Genomic DNA, 14,740 nt, shown 5'->3' with positions numbered 1-14,740 from the left:
AACCACAAATTAAACACTTCAGTTAAAACTAGACACACGATGCTCATCTTGCACCTTTAATACTTAGTCACTAGAAACCCAACATCTGTTTTGCTTTGAGGCTTTCAACAGTGACTCAATGTTATCTACAGTTTTGGACTGCTGAAGATAAGCGTTCCAGAGGCTTTTCCCTCCCCCTAGCAACAGGGCTGCTTGCTTTCAGATGCAAGAATCAACCTCAAACACATGTTAGAGGCAAAGTTACTCAAGTCTGAAACAAGCTGAAGAGGAAGCATCCGACTCAGGTTTTTTTTCAGCTGAGGATGAAGCTCATAAAGGGGCTTACAGAGCTCCTGCTCTGTTTACAGTAATCACAATAAATGTGCTGCAATTAAAGTGACTCTGAGCATGAGCCCCCCAGCCTGCAGGCAGTCCCGGAGGGTTAGCTGTGACTTAACCTTTGCTGCCTTCAGGCTCAGCAGATAATGAAGCACCACGCATCTCCACCAGCAGCAAAGCACCTGAGGTGGATGCAGAGCTCTAGAGAAAAAAAAAAGACACAGCAGCAGGAAATATCCCCACACCCAGGGACCCAATTAACTCACCGATGGAAGCCAACTTGTATCCTATTAACAAGGGAGACGCTGTGCAGGCATAAAGGCATGCACACCTGGGGAAAGGACTTCAAGGGGAACATACATTAGAGGTATGTGCAAGGGAAGAGTCTGGACACAGCCATCCCTCGTCCTGCTGGAAGGGATCTGTGCAGCATCACAGCCAGCTGCCACACCAACCACGGACAGCCACTTCCCACCCATCTGTCAAGGGCTAATGAGCAGAATCCCCTCTAACCAGCAGGCTGGGAAACAAATCATAGATTCATTAAGGTTGGGAAAGATCTCTAAGATCATCAAGTGCAATCATCAACCCATCACCACCGTGCCCACTAAACCACGTCCCCAAAGCGTGGGTCTGAAATGTGCTTCCCTCAGCCAGCGTTGGCTTTGTGAGGTTGCAGCAGCTCACGTCACGCTCAAAGGGTTTTATGATCCATGTCACCTTCTGCAGGCAGATAAGTGGCACTGCCATTTAGGATACCAACCTGGGAACACCTCTGGGTGATGGAAATTCGAAAGGCAGCATCGATCCCCGGCTCCCAGCTGCTCCATATTCAGCTCCTAAAAACTAGTATGTACCTGATGCTGTCAGAATGCTCATGACAGACCAGATCTAAGACCCATCAATTCACTTTCAGTACAGGAGGGCTAAACATATTGGAGAGAGCCCAGTCTAGGGCCACCGAGGTGCTGCAGGGTCTGGAGCAGCTCTGCTGCAGGGGAGGCTCAGGGGGATCTTACTCATGGCCACAAATCCTGGCATGGAGTTGGGCTCTGCTCAGTGCTGCCCAAGCCCATGCTTTGAGGTACTGGGCACAACCTGGAGCCATCCAAATAAGATTCTAACATGCAAAATATCCTACAGCAACTTGCACAGCTCAGCCCCACTGATGTGGGGCCATCACTCAGGTGATGGCACGTAGGGGAAGATGCTACAGAGGCAGCACCAGCAGCTCAAGTCTGACGATGCCTGCAACTCAGTGCTCCCCTGAGCTCTCACCCTGGCTTCCCGTGTTCATACACACTGATACAAACAAGCACTGCCATACAAACCTTCCAGACTCAAACTCTGCTCCTCATTAGTACTCGGCGGGCAAAGAAGCAGAAGAACTGGTTTGAAAAGAGAAGAGGAAAGAAAATACAGATGACTCTCGATAACACGTCTAATTAATAAAGCACAAACTCGACAGGCTGGTTTAGTCTGTGCATCCCATCTGCTTTGACTTCAGTCACGATGTTTCCCATATCCACAAGCACCCTTTTCCATACGGATATTCTCGCGTGCTGACAAGCTGACGGCGTGCCTTCAGCACCCGGGCACATATGTTCCCCTATGGCATCACCACAAACCCTTATGTTCTTATAGGAAGAAGGGATGAACAACTGAAGATACCACTGTCCTGTGTGCAAAGGATGGTCCCCCAAAGCCTAGAAACACAATATTTCTATCTGAGTTTGCCATAACTCTTCACAGCCAGCTGCTCTCCACGGCCCTAGATAAGTGCTTATCTTCCTGCAGGGCCATAACCTCATAAATGCTGACATTATTTACTCTGTCACGCTTTAAGTGACTTTGCAATCAACTCAAATGAAGTGCTGGAGTAAAGGATGATTTATAATGATTTATTTGTGGAGTAGCTGTACTTCCCTATGGTCAGCACTTAGCGTTACAACTCCCAAAGATCAGCTTTAGACAAGGGCTTCATCCTTGTGTCTTCCTGGTGCTCCTCCTGGAAATGAATGGCAGAGAAGAGTCAAAGCACAGAGTCCCACCAGCACGAAGCACCCAGACAAACTCCCACAAACATGCCCTATGATTTTATGATTCTGTGCCCTAAAAGTCTCAACCAAAAGGAACGAATGAGTAACAAAACCGAGGAAGCAGGAAACCCCACTGAAGCACAGGTCAGTGAAGGAGGCAAGACAAGATGCGAGATGGAGAACACCAAGCATCAGCAGCAACACAATTAAGCTGCTCTGCAACTTGAAAGGAAATGGAAAGGAGGTCAGGAGGAGGTGCAGTCAGCTTAACATCACGATTACAGCAGGTGTGCTGAGATCCAGGCGTGCCATGAGAAACACCTAAGTGAGTTCAGTAAATGGCAAGTTCTGTATCGAAGCAAGATCCATGCTCCCCTGAAAAATGGCAAGAGCAAAAAGATTCCTGTGTCCCATTACTACTGGCTGAGAGGTTTTACATCTATAAGTTCTGAGACTTAGAATCATAGAATGGCTTGGGGTTGGAAGGGACCTCAAGGATCACCAAGCTCCAATCGCCAGCGTAGCACTTGGGGTCAAGAGCATAGGGAACAGAAAACTTGCCCCTCAAACCTGTACAGCCTAGCAGAGCACTCTTCCTTCTTTCTCCATAGTTTTGCAAGCTGGAAACATCCACTTTATAACAAGCATTAGGAAAGAGGCAAGGGCAATTTCTATCATAGAATCATAGAATCACCAAGGTTGGAAAAGACCTACAAGATCATCCAGTCCAACCGTTCACCTATTCCCAATAGCTCCCACTAAACCATGTCCCTCAACACAACATCCAACCCTTCCTTGAACACCCCCAGGGTCGGTGACTCCACCACCTCCCCGGGCATCCATTCCAGTGCCTGACCACCCTTTCTGAAAAGTAATACTTCCTATGGTCAGTCACAGGCCTCCAGAACAAGAGGAAACCATTGACCAAGTGTTGCTGATAGTCCTGATGTGCTTACAGACAGGCTGAGTCATTTATCCCAACCAAAAACCCAAATACCAATACAACTCAGTCTGGGCAGTTCTTTGGTTTTTCTCAGGTCAGGAAGCTGCAGGGTTTCATTGCTATGGGTGAATTTCACAAAAGCAAATCTTTCAGCAACCTTAAAGGCTCAAGAGGCAGGCAGGATACAGTCAATGCCAGATAAGCTTCTACTGTATGACAGTGCACACAGTACAAGAGAAGTTTAACCAGAACTGTGAGACTACTCTGAGCTGATACAGGGGGAAACCAGGGCAGCAGCCAGTGCTTTGGAATAGGCACAGCAACGAGTTTCCACAGGAGCTTGTTTCTTTAAAGACAGATCTATTAGATCATCCTGTCCCCTAGAGTACGTTGTTTCCTAATGTTCTGCCCAGACCAATTTCAAATGTCAAAAGTAATGTGGGGTTTTTTTTTGCTTTTTTTGGGGGGGTTTTGCTTTTTAGCTTTCGTCCCCGCAGAGCCTGTCGAGGATGAGAATTTGAAGCTCTGCTCTGTCTTTCACATTAAAAATGCAATTATCAGGGCAGCCTGACTGCAGCATCTCCTGTCACACAGATTCTGCTGCAGGAGGCTGGAAGAACAGCTTGCTTTTCAAATGGAGTTAGAAAAATTAATACAAGTCTTTCAGAGCTCAGTGTTCACACGCCAATAAAATGCAGGAAAGGCATGTGCAGCCTCTAGGGAAAAGCATCCCTTACAGAAAGCCATCCATGTGGTCTTAAAAAGCACATGATGCAAGGCCCTTGAGAAGTACTTACCCTGAAATGCTCACTACTTTTAAAACAGACTTCTTCCTCTTGCTTTTCAATCTTCTCATCCAGTTAGTGAAGTAAAATCTCACCTACATAAAGGAGGTTTTTAGACTCGCATCTCCTCTGGATGCAAGAGATGTTTGGCTGAGGAAAGTCATGGAGCAGGAGACTAAAGTTATAGTAGCTTCAACTCCTCTTCCTGGATACAAAGGCTGCAAAGCATCTTGCAAGATGTAGCTTTTGTATAACCCTAAGTGCAAATTACCACTACAAGCTGGAAACATCTGGATCTAAATAGTTAAACAAGATAGCATTGTTGGGTCACATCTGGTTTCCACATTTTCTACCAAAAGGACAGAAAGGGCACCCATCAGGGTCACACGTTTGGCTGCAGCTCACTCAGAGCCCCCTCACACTGGATAGCCAAAAACCAAAGGATGCAACCAGCAGGAGTGCTCCCTTCCTCAGCTCCCCATGCCCAGGCTGTCCCACCCTGTGCCAGACGTGGTCCAACACCTACAGGATGGATGGAACAACAAAGCAGCCTTTCCAAACCAAGAATGCCTCAATATTACTCCGTCTCACCTTTGCCACGTGACAGCTTATCAGCTCTATGCACACCTTGATTTCCTCTTGACAGTGGGGAAATAGCACTGCCTGCTCCACTGAGAATTAACTCCTGAAGCAGTGATGGTGTGCCTGAACTCCACCAAGCCCCTGCTCCGTTTTAAAAGAGGAAAACACCTGGCTATGATGAGACAGGGCTTGACCCCCAGTTATTAAGCAGAAAGTACAGATATTAAGCACAAATATCAACGGTGAAATAGGCTCAGCTGGTGGCAAGAGGAGGTCACAGCACAGGAGTGAATCACTGAAATCAGCCACGTCTGGCCTTCAAGGATGTCAAGGTTTGGCATCTAATTATTAATAATGAATCCTCCTCAGTGTGTTGCCTGCTAGGAAAAAAAAGGAGAAGTGTTGCTTTTTCAGCTGCCCATTATATAAATGGAACTGAATGAGCCCCACTTCAGAACAAGTAAATCTCTTTCATATCAAGCATTAGGCGGCTCGAGTGGGAAGCAGCGGCGTCGTTAGGCATTAGACATCTTCTCCTTGGAGAAGAGATGTGAGGCTTAGTGTATTTCAAAAGCCAGCACTCCAGCAACCAGAGAAGCACAAATTCATATTTAATTTTGCATCCTTCCCTCCCCAGACAGCAAGCAGGCTGGTCTGATCCAACAGGAATACTCACCCCAGCCCCTTCCCGAGCACAAAAGCCTGCAAATAAGGCAGGCATCAATAAATGGAAGCACAATTGGAAGGGCAGGAGAGTTCATGGAAGAGAGCTCAAAGAAAGGAATATTAAGGATTGTCAGCTCCTCTGTTTGAAGCCAGGGAAGACTTGACAACTAGGCACCTTTGCACTCGAAGGTGCCAAAAAGCAGCGCTGCTCAGAGGAAAACTACAAGTAGAAGAATGAAGTGAGCAAGTGCTCAACACAAGTGTGATTTTTGTGAACACAATTTATGGAATAGATTCTTAAAAGGAAAGGAGAATGGGCGAAGAAAGGGCCAGATGGGTACTGCCAAACTTTCTGCCTGTAGATACCTCATTACAAGACCTCCTTTTGGCTCTTGGCCATGGACACATGCTCAAGAACTCAATGGAGAGGCAGGATCCAAGAACAGCTCAGAGCAGGGAGGTAAAAATGGATGAAAACGGATCCACAGCATCTTCTGTGGTCCCATTTGCAGACCTGGAGTTGAAGACAGAGTGAGGAGGAAGGGTTTGGCAGCTGAAGCAAAGACGGAAGGAGAACCAGGAACTTCTAAGCTAGGTCCAAATTAGGATAGACCAAAACTGTGCTCAGAAATGCATTCAAGTGGCTCTTTTCTTTTCCCCCATACCACTACTTTCCTATGCACCAGGCCTCTCCCTTCTGCCAAATGCTTCTACTGCTGGGATCAGCACAGAGATGGAGTTTGGTGTCATGTCCAACACAGAAACAACTTTTAGAACATCCAGAGGGAGAATGCACTTCAGATAGTTCAAATTCTTCATAGGCTTTGGAGCATTTAATCCAGTGTAGTGCTTTCTTCAAAGCAATACTAGGTCCCAGCTATCAGCAATGAGAAAATTGATTCCAATGTAACACCCAACACTAGAGTCTGATGGGGTCATTTGTAACCACACATAAAATGACCACAGATAAACTGGGGCTGCAGGGTAAGCATGAGAACAGGCTGAAGAGCTCCAAAAGGTCCCCAAAAGAGCTCCAAAAGGTCCCCAAAAGACTCATTTGACGGGTACTTGAAAAACCATCTTACCTTGGACAAAAGGAATTGATGGGACAGCTCTCAGAATGCAGAGACACGAGTTGGCAGTCCAAGCTCAAGAGATGAGCTTGTGTCGCAGTCTGAGGAAGGCAACCTGTTCCAGTGCTTCACCACCCTTATCTAAAAAACTTTTTTCTTGTGTTCAATCTAAATCTCCCCTCTTTTAGTCTGAAACCATGCCCCCATCCTCCATCTCGCACAAAGCAATTGCCCAGCCTGTTTCTCTGGAATCACACGTGCTGTCAGCACTACCCGCATCCCGAGGATGGCAGCCAGTCCATAGGATCAAAGGACAGGGGAAAAACCTCTTAACATTGTCACGGCCAAAAAGCATCTTCCTGGGAAGGAGGATTTGTGATTCTGCGGCTTCGTGCCATTGGAGATGCTGGAGAAGGGGAGATAAAGAGGCAAGAATGCTCCAGTCCTGTTATTTCAGCAGTTCCCATTACTTCAGCCTTCCTTTCGTAGAATCATAGAATAGCCTGGGTTGAAAAAGACCACAATGATCATCTAGTTTCAACCCCCCTGCTGTGTGCAGGGTCTCCAGGGACAGCTTGTGAGAGTGGCAATAGAGGCTGAAGTGACGTGGGCAGTGTCACCTGTAGGATAGGACCAGGCACAGCCACCACTGGCATGGCACAGTTACCCTGAGAAGATCTTTCTGTGCTGGATGCAGATGGGGAAAAGACCTCCATGTATCAATTAAAGCTGGTTCTTGGGTGATGTCCACGTTTGTCATTAATTACTTGCAGTTCTGATGCTGCGTTGCCTTAATGAAGCAGCAGAGCAAGAAAAATTCAATATAAAATATAAAGAGGCCGTCTCAGTGGTCCAGCAATACGTCTCCAATGCAAGAGGATGGCATTTTGGCAGACAACATTTCAGCAACCAGATCCATCAAATCCCTGCTCTACATCGTGTTCCTTGACCTGCTGGGCTGCAATAAGCTTCCAGTACACACAGCACAGAGTCCTCATGTCAGCAATTGCTGGGAAAGCTGCACTGCAAAGCACGTTAACGAAGCAACCTGAAAGGCTATAAGAAGTGATTTTAAGCATTCTGTCCCAAACTGAATCAAATTATCAAAAGGTGAGAACCAAACTGTTCCAATCAACGAGCCTCCAAAGGTTAAACTAATGGAAGAACAAACAGGAATACACAGATCCACTGCCTTGTAGTGGGAGACTGAGAGGAGCAAAATCAGAATGTAGGAAAACCATACACAAAACCTCAAACTAAAACAATGCTGATTGTGAAAACAGTCTTCCCATTTCTCCCCTACATAACCTTAGCAAATAATTTAACCTCAGAAACCAAAGCTCACCAACTGTTTTCCAGCTACCAGTGCCTAAGAACAAGCCCCCACCACTGAGCCACGGCTTCCCAACCTGCCATCAGAATGAAAATGCAAATTCTACACGGCGACTGGGATTAAAAACATCTCTCTGTCTGTAACTAAATAGGTTTAAAGTCCCCTCAAGAGAAAATCTTGAGGATTATCCGTGCTTTCCAATTTATTATTCATTCCCAATTCATTTCTATTCATCTCACACTCATCATTCAGGCTCGGTGTTTGTCGTGTTAGCACCTTCTAGGAGGTGGGTGTGAAGTTGCAGCAGGGACATCACTTGGCCACATCACTCCTTCCTCCACCTTCTCCATGGATAGGGCTGAGTAAACTGAAAACCTTCCCTACCTCTCCTTGGGTCACATCATCAGTTATCACAATATTGCTTATCAGAAAGCCCATAAGGACAAGATTGCTGTTTCACAGGGTGAGCTAAGAGATGCCCGGCTGCCTGCAAGCCATTGCTGTGATTAATAGCAGGACTTCAGGCTGGTGTAATGCACATCGAGGCCAGGAACAGATTTCCTGGCTGCAGAAAGCTCTCTAACATGAACTATGACGTAATTTACTAACACAAATTAGTAATAGCACCCCTCAGCCAGCTGCAATTTGTGAATGAAGTGTTTGAAATTCCCAGAGTACAAATCAAGACACTGACTCTGAACAGCAGGATCTCGAGCGAGGGATGGACCCCACACAAACGCAGAGAGAAAGGAGGATCCCTTTGCAAGCACTTTGAGGCTCATCACACAGCCCCATCACAGAACTGCAGCTGTTATCAGTGTTCCCAAGGGCAGCAATATCCCAAAAAGCCCCAAAGCTACCCACTCTCCTTCCAGCCCATCCCATACACATCACCACTGATCGCTGATCTTCCCACAAAGGTAAAGGCAAGAATGTGTGCATACACCAAGCTGCATGCTGCAAAGTAAGAGGAAAAACTGGGTGCTGGGGGTGCTTGATACAAGCCTTGGGAACCCTCTCCACATTACCTGTAGTCAGGAGATCCCAATTTCTTGCATAAGCACTCAATGAGGGCAAGCATATGGGCAAACTCCAGAGACCTCCGACCTCTTGCAGCTGAGCCACGTGGCCCAGGAACCTCAGCTGGCCCCAGGGCAAGGTCAATGCTGGTGGGGTGGAGACCAGACTGAGCTAAACCCTTGGGCTTGAGATCATCCCGACGATCCTGACTCTGAGAGGTTGTTTCGAAACAGCAGGCGTGATATGGGAAGGCAGCCACCAAAAAGAGGAGGCACTCTCAGCTGCAGGACAACCCAGTGCTGATTGATTCACTGCTCATACCTGAGCCGAGGCTTCCTGTCACCTATTACTTCATGTGGATACACAGAGCCCACAAGCTTGAACACGTCAAACTCCTCCTTTTCACACTGTGTGCTGCCACGGCTCCTCAGCACCTTTCCAATCTGGCCTCTGAGGTAAACCAGTAAGAGGGTGTTAAGAGTGGCAAATGTTTCAGACCCCCAAGTTACAGATATGGGCCTTAACGTCCCTCAGCACCCATTCAAACTGAAAGAGGGAGGTTTAAATTAGATGTTAGGGGGAAATATTTCACTCAGTGTGCAGTGAGGCCCTGGTATTGCTGCCCAGAGAGCTGTGGGTGCCCCATCCCTGCAGATGCCCAAGGCTATGGATCTCATGGAGGGCAACCAGCCCATTGCAGGGGTTGGGTGGGCTTTAAAGTCCCTTCCAACCCAACTATACTGTGATCTCAGTTGTAGCACATCCCATGGCTGCTGAGGTTCTCAGGCATGTCCCATTCCAAGTAGGGATGCAGGATGAGGCTCTGTTCTCACTACCTGCAGTGGCAACAATGAACCTACCAGCACAGGGTGGTGTTATTCATCTTGTGCTTCACGGGTCATCGCAGTGGAAGCCAGGAAGGATGCCTGCACCTCGCCTTTGTCAAACAGAGGCGAATTTCAGGGGAAGGAATTTGGCAAGCAAATGAAAAGAGATCAGGGCTGTCTAACCAGAAGACACAGGAACGTGGTTCTCCCTCCCAAATATGCCCTCAGCTCCACCTCCCTGCTCCCTCCCACCTGCAGTGTCTGCCTTTGGTCTTGCACACAGGATCTAATTTAGCTTTAGAGTTGCAGGAGATGGCGTGGCACAACCTGACTCATGCAGGAGGCAGAGGTTACATTCTTGTCAACGCTTCTGAAGCTGCAGAACACTTGTGTTCCATCTTGGGCCCAAATTAACATTAATTACTGCACACAAAATGGAGCTGCTTCAACAGGAGGAAATTAGGACAACAAATTATCCTGGAATAGAGAGGACTTGATGCTTAAGGAAGCAATCTGCCTGTACGCGGAATAAAAAGGGCATTCCAGCCATACATGGTGGAAACAAACTGTCCCCACTATCATTTTTAGCAAGTGGCCAACCTCAGTGCTTGTTACAGTAGCCACCAGGGCTTCCTACACTGAAACCCAACCCACACACAACCTTCTCGAGTATTGCTATCAAAACTGCAGCCACAGTAAACACAGAGGTCTCCTATGTGTGTAACCAGGGCAGAAGCAGAGCTGATGACCACTGATCACAGCTTTGGGTCAGCGCAGGGATCACAGGCCATCCTCGCCACGTGGGTTTCTGTGATCACACTCTGGTTGCTGCCACAGCTCCAAGGCCACAAATGCAGCTCATTCATTCACAGCCAGCTCTCATTGCTCAACATAAACACAGACTGCGCTGCGGCGAAACCAGCACGCTGCTCAGCACACACCAACGAGCAGGCATGCATCCAGAAACAGGCACAGATCTGGAGTTGCCCACGCTGAGCTTAGCACCATCAGCACCACTGTGATTGCTCTGACACGTGGCCACATTCACAAGCGTGCTGCACAGTCACAACAACCCCGCGTGGTGCGACAGGAGTGGGGCAGAGCAGCTGGGAAGCTGTATGGAGGAAAAGGATCTGTTGGTGCTGATGCTGAGCACGGTGAGCCAGCAGTGTGCTCAGGTGGCCAAGAAAGCCGATGGCATCCTGGCTTGAACAAGAGGTAACAGCTTCAAGTTGCACGATGGGAGGTGCAGACTGGATATTAGGAAAGATTTCTGCTCCTAAAGAGTGGTGATGCAGTGGCACAGGTGCCCAGGGAGGTGGTGGGGCCACCATCCTTGGACACGTTTAAGAACCACAGAGATGTGACATAGTGGGCATGGTGGGGATGGGTTGGGGCTGATGATCTTAGAGGTCTTTTCTGACCTTAATGATTCTGTGCTTCTGCAGCAAACCAGAGAGGCAGTCTTACTGCAGCTGGGCTACAAAGCACACAAATGTGTGCTTTGTAAAAAACCAAACCTGAGACAGGGGAGGTTTAGGTTGGATATGAGGAGGAAGTTTTTCACACAGAGGGTGCTGAGGCACCGGAACAGGTTGCCCAAGGAGGCTGTGGATGCCCCATCCCTGCAGGCATTCAAGGCCAGGCTGGATGTGGCTCTGGGCAGCCAGGTCTGCTGGTTGGTGACCCTGCACATAGCAGGGGGTTGAAACCGGATGATCATTGTGGTCCTTTTCAGGCCATTCTGTGATTCTATGAAAGAAGCTGCCCAGGGAACAGTAAGGATGTACAACCTCAAGAGTGATAGCTGAGCAGATGTGTAACGTGGCACATGCTGTGTCTGAGAAGAGGCCTTCCAGTGGCTTTATGGGTTTACGGAAAGGAAGACTTGGGAAGAAAGCCATTCTCTGTCAGAGAAATAGAAAGCACAGCTGGTTCAGACCAGGCGCTCGCAATACCTGGGAGCAGCTGTTCCTGAGGAAGATGCAAGAAATCACTCCAGACAGCCAGAGAACCGTTTACTTATCAGGAAATCTCTTCCTAATCCCTGCATAAAGTGATTAAACACAATGGCACATACCCCATATATTAAATATTAATCCTTCCTAATGTGGCTGCCGATGTTCTGGTTATCCAGCTCAGGTATGAAATGCTCACAGCATGCAATCCCTTTTCCATCCCTAACCACATAAATCCAACACACAAACCCCAGTGCAAGGCAGCAGAAATATTTTGTGACCCAATTAGAGAACAAGGCTGGTATCTGGTGATACTCCCTGAGCCTCACAGCGAAATGGGATGGCCCCAAAAACAGCCTAGCAGCAGGGAAGGAGTTAAGAGCAGAGAGATGAATCAGCCCCCTGCCATAAACAGAGACATTTCCTACCTCTTAGCTCTAGTGCTTCTTCCTGTCCGCAGGCTTCCGAGATGCCTGTGTACCTGGTCACATTCAAATGATTTCCACCGCAACAGGAAAGAGAGGCATTTGGTTTATTTTAAGAGGAAAACCCAATTTGTGAATGAGACCAGAAAATGGCCATAAAGGCCAACCTCCCTCCCATCCAGCACCAACACGGAGGTGTCAGCCAGGAGCTGGTGCATCTGCTCTACTGTCTGCGGCTCTGCCGAAGCATACGGGCACCACGTTTTGGCCAGAAAGCATGAACAAAGTGTTACCATGGGGAGAAAAATAGAAAAATAAAGGTATTCTGCCCAGCACTGCATTGAATTGTAGCGATTCCATAGTGACTCCGTGGGGTTTCAAACCTATCTGGGAGACGAGCAGCATACAAAACCCTGCAGCTCCCACGCTCGCTGCACAGCCATCGCCCAGCACTTTGCATGCAAAGCAAAGTGGCTGACATGGCTCAGTCCATGCATACCGTCCTGCTGACCTGGGATCCCCCTCCTGCTGAAGAGCTCAGCCTCCAAAATCCCCCAGCAATGAGGGTCTGAGAGGAACAGACAGCGGAGACACGGAGAGAAGGATTTCAGAATGCTCTTCCATGAGGATGTTAACGTTGGACGTGACCCAACGGCACGGAGCTGCACAAAGCATCAGTTATGTGAGGGTGACATTTCAGAAAAGCAGAGCCATGTATCCTATTAGCTCGAAAACAATACAGCCAGATCAATGCCAGGACAGCGGTGTCCCTGGAAACATCTCTTTTCTCTAACTAACACCGAGCAGAAACTCTAGAACACCCCCTCCAAAGCCCCTCCAGGATATCCCCACCCCAAAGGACAGGGCACAGCAACGCCCGTTTCTTTTCCAGCCAGTCCAGAAAGCAAACCTCCAAACCTTTTCAAGGCACACAGCGAGCTTCCCACCAACCACGGGCACAGAGGGGATGAGTAATATTTGAGCTGCACAGAGAAACGCTCTGCAAACGCCCCGAGTAAATTCCTGAGGCTCTCAGAACCCCATCCCTCCTCCTTACGAAACGGCCCAGCTGGAACCTCGCAGCTCTCATTTTTCCTCATACAGCCCTGACACGGGGCTGGGATGCCTCCGGATCTTAACAGGAGGTGTTTAGCAAGAGGAAAAGATATTAATGATAATAATTAAAAAGCCTGCCTTCCTTCTTGTCGTGTTCTTCATTCTCGATGGCGTGGGAGGGGAAAGACGAGCAAAGGTTGGCCGGGAGGAGAGCAGCACAGCGTGGTCGTGAAGGTTGGGATGGAGCTTTGCCATCGTCGGACCCAACCAACGTCTGCCCCTTTTCTCCAACACCTCCAGGGACGCTCACTATTTCCCTGCCCGATCCACTCCAATGCATCACAGCTCTTTTGGAGGAGAAACGAGGAGAAACGATCCCCGCAACCCAACCGACCCCCAAATGCCCAACTTAAGGCCGTCGCCTCTCGACTTATCGCTACCGACCCCCCCCAAAAAAAAAAGTTTGGGGGCTTCCTTTAAGCGAACCCAGGAGCCCGGAACGATGAGGCCGAGCTCCACCGCACGGAAAGAAGGGAAAAGGATCCATTCGTGGAACCCCCCCCCCCGCCGCTGCTGCTCACCTGCGGGCGCGGGGCCGGGCCCGCTGCTCTCTCCCTCTCTCCCCGCCTCTCTCGCCGCCGCCCAACGGCTCCGCTGCGAGGCCGCGACGGCCGGGAGCATGGACGGAGGGAAGGGACGCGGCCGCAGGGGGTTTGGTGCGGGGCCCGGCGCTGTCCAACGCCGCCTCTCAGCGCCCCGCCGCGGGGCTGCCGGCCATCAGCGGCGCCCCCGCTGCCGCCCGCCCGCTCCCGCTCCCGCCGCCGCCGCCGCCGCCATGGTGCGGCTCCATGCAGGGCGCGCACCGCTGACAGGGGCGGGGCGGGACGAGGGGCGGGGATAATGGGGGCGGGGCTACGGGTAATGGGCGGGGCTAATGGGCGGGGCCAATGGGCGGGACCGATGGGCGGGACAGATGGGCGGGACCAATGGGTGGGACCAATGGCAGGACCAATGGGAGGGATCAATAGGCGGGGCCAACAGGCAAGGCCAATAGGATGGGTTAATGGGCGGGGCTACGGCCGGTAGTGGGCGGGGCGAGAGTTTGGCAGGCGATCCCGTAGTGCTGTGGTCCTTTCCAGGCGGGTTCCATGTGCTGAAAGCACGGCTTGCAGCGAGCTCAGCTGGGGATGGGGCTCCTGCTCACACCGAAAGCTGGAGAAGGGATGAGAACGCGTAATTAATAGGATAGAATCATGGAGTGGTTTGAGTTGGAAGGGACCCTTGCAGGCCATCTGGTCCCACTCCCTGCACTGAACAGGGACACCCACAGCTCCATCAGTGCTCACAGCCCCATCCTGCCTTACCTTGGGTGTCTGCAGGGCTGAGGCACCCACCACCTTTCTGGGAAACCTTTGCCAGTGCTTTGCTATGCTTACCATAAAAAAACATTTTCCTTATGTCCAATCTAAATCTCCCCTCTTTTAGATAGAAACCATTTCCCCATGTCCTACCACAACAGACCCTGCTGAAGTTCTGCCACCTTTCTTCTCATAGCCCCCTTTAAATATAGAACGTTCCACCCATTTTAGCACATAAATCCCCAATCATGAGCTGGAAGCTCATGAAGATGCATACAGCAGCACTATGGGGATTGCTGAGTGGGTGCAACAGAAGTCACCACCTGAGCTTGGTGCCAATCTCACAAACTGCTTAAG

General features: G+C 49.5%; 1 protein-coding gene across 2 annotated transcripts in view; it reads right to left on the bottom strand.

Moving 5' to 3' along the window:
* The window catches only part of PTPRA (protein tyrosine phosphatase receptor type A), a 553,533-nt gene extending 539,696 nt beyond the window's left edge, over nucleotides 1–13,837 (bottom strand). For both annotated transcript variants that reach the window (XM_048943627.1, XM_048943626.1), the window contains exon 1: nucleotides 13,607–13,837. The gene's annotated coding sequence lies outside the window, so the exon portion shown is untranslated. The remainder of the gene's footprint in view (nucleotides 1–13,606) is intronic.
* Nucleotides 13,838–14,740: the final 903 nt, after the last annotated feature.

Source organism: Lagopus muta, chromosome 4 (assembly GCF_023343835.1).
Source record: "Lagopus muta isolate bLagMut1 chromosome 4, bLagMut1 primary, whole genome shotgun sequence".
In the NCBI taxonomy this organism is placed as follows: Eukaryota; Metazoa; Chordata; class Aves; order Galliformes; family Phasianidae; genus Lagopus; species Lagopus muta.
This window is presented reverse-complemented; position numbering and strand designations above follow the sequence as displayed.